The following is a 2,500-nucleotide window of genomic DNA, read 5'->3' as shown; positions in this document are numbered from 1 at the left end:
GGTCATTAGCCCCAGCTCCCGCTAATGACTGTGGCATCCAACCATATCTAATACTCTATAATATACACATTAGTTGTTAACTATAAATTAATTCTACCTCTACTCTATCTACTCTTATGCCACTCTCCACCACTGTAGCCTCGCAGTCGAGGCCTCCTAAGTCTGCAGGTATGGGAGTGGAATGCCTTGTCCCCCTGAGACACAGGAGGGCAGATCTGAGGAGGGAGAATGAGAGACGGCACCTCATCCATGCGATGACATGGCTCCTTGGCTGGTGCTTCTTTTCTGCCATTAGGTCGGCTAGTCTTGAGTAGAAGCACTGAGCCTTGGAGCCCATCCCGCCAGATGTGGTGAAGACCAGAGGTGTGAAGCTGCCCTGGTCAACGTGTTGGATTCTCTCCCCATATGCTCGGATCTTCTCCTGCTCATTCTTGCGGTGGGCGGCCTCCAGGGAGAGTTCGTGGTGACAGGCGGCCATCGGGTCAAAGATCCGTATGTCCATGAATGCTTTCTGTCCCCTTGTCCAGAACCCTCGTGCACTGACGTCGACTCGAGCCTCGTTGGTGGTGTTGGCTGTTCTTTAGCGCAGGTGCTCGCCGTCTAGCGGCAGGAGGGTCGGTTCAGTGGAGATATCGTGGCACACCTCCCTGAGCATGCTGGCGGTCAGATCTCTCACCTCATCGTGCCTGATACATACGAATCCCCCCTTTTGCACGTCATGGTGTGGTTGACGTCATTGGGGGAGCCACACACACAAGTACTGGGGAGTCCTTCCATCGGCCAGCCGTACCTCAGAGCAATGGCGTCGACAAATTCTTGTTTGTTGAGGCTGAAGCCCTTCGCTCTGATGGGCAGTGACGTTAGCCAGTTAGAGGCTCCCGTTTCCTGTGCAGTGAGGATTTTTCTCACTGTGGTTGCAGGCAGGATGTTTATCAGGTCTTCGAGACAGTTTCGTTGATGTTGTTGCCTATCTCTAGATATAATTCGTCCTTGCTCAGTGACTGCACTTTGGGCTATTTCACCATGTGCGTCCTGAGCAATGATCTTCTCTGTGAGGGACCTGGTGAGCTTGAGGGAGTTGAGGTTCTCCACAGTCGCCAACTTCTCAGGGGAGGTGATTCCCATCCCGCCCAGTCTTGGTGGAAGTTCGAGCAGCGCCCTTTCCCCATCTCCGATGGTGTGGTATCTCAGTAACGCTGGGAGGAAGGTGTTCCTTATCGAGACCTCAAGTGGTAATAGAAGTAGTAGTAGTAGTAGTAGTAGTAGTAGAAGTAGTAATAACAGTAGTAGATGTAGTAATAGTAGCTGTAGTAGTAATGGTAATAGTATTAATAGTGGTAATAGTAGAAGTAGTTTTAGTGGTAGTAGCGTTATTAGTAGTAATAGTAGTAGTAATAGTAACAGTAGAAGTAGTTTTAGTAGTAGTAGTAGTAGTAGTAGTAGTAGTAGTAGTAGTAGTAGTAGTAGTAGTAGTAGTAGTAGAAATAAGAGTTTAAGTGTAGTAGTAGTTGTAGTAGAAGTGGTAGTTATAGAAGAAGTGGTAGTAGTAGTAGCAGTAGTAGCAATAATTCTAGTAGTAGTAGTAGTAGTTATAGTAGTTTAAGTAGTTATAGTAATAGTGGTTGAAGAAATACAAGTATTAGTAGTAGTAGTAGTAGTAGTAGAAGTACTGGTAGTAGTAGTGGTACTAGTAGTAGTAGTAGTAGTAGTAGTAGTAGTAGTAGTAGTAGTAGTAGTAGTTGCATTAGTAGCAGTAGTTGTAGTAGTATTGTTGCTAGCAGTGGTAGTAGTAGTGGTGGTAGTAGTAGGAGTAGTAGTAGTAGTTGTAGTAGTAATCGTAGTAGTAGGTATTTTATTCATATTTATCATTATCATTAAGAGGTTTTTTTTCATAGTATTGTTTTGATTACAAATTTTCTTTTTCTTCTTCTTTTTCTTCTTCTTCTTCTTATTATTATTTTTATTATTAGTAGTAGTCGTAGTAGTAGTAGTAGTAGTAGTAGTAGTAAATATAGTAGTAGTAGTAATAGAAGTAGTAGTAGTAATAGTAGTAGTAGTAGTAGAAGTAGTAATAACAGTATTAGATATAGTAGTAGTAGCAGTAGTAGTAATGGTAATAGTATTAATAGGGGTAATAGTAGAAGTAGTTTTAGTGGTAGTAGCATTATTAGTAGTAATAATAGTAGTAATAGTAACAGTAGAAGTAGTAGTAGTAGTAGTAGTAGTAGTAGTAGTAGTAGTAGTAGTAGAAATAAGAGTTTAAGTGTAGTAGTAGTTATAGTAGAAGTAGTAGTTATAGAAGAAGTGGTAGTAGTAGTAGCAGTAGTAGCAATAATTCTAGTAGTAGTATTAGTAGTTGTAGTAATAGTGGTGGAAGAAATAGCAGTAGTAGTAGTAGTAGTAGTATTAGTAGTAGAAGTACTAGTAGTAGTAGTGGTACTAGTAATAGTAGTAGTAGTAGTAGTAGTAGTAGTAGTAGTAGTAGTAGTAGTAGTAGTAG

The sequence above is a fragment of the Scylla paramamosain genome, unplaced genomic scaffold (assembly GCF_035594125.1).
Source record: "Scylla paramamosain isolate STU-SP2022 unplaced genomic scaffold, ASM3559412v1 Contig6, whole genome shotgun sequence".
NCBI classification, from domain to species: Eukaryota; Metazoa; Arthropoda; class Malacostraca; order Decapoda; family Portunidae; genus Scylla; species Scylla paramamosain.
This window is presented reverse-complemented; position numbering follows the sequence as displayed.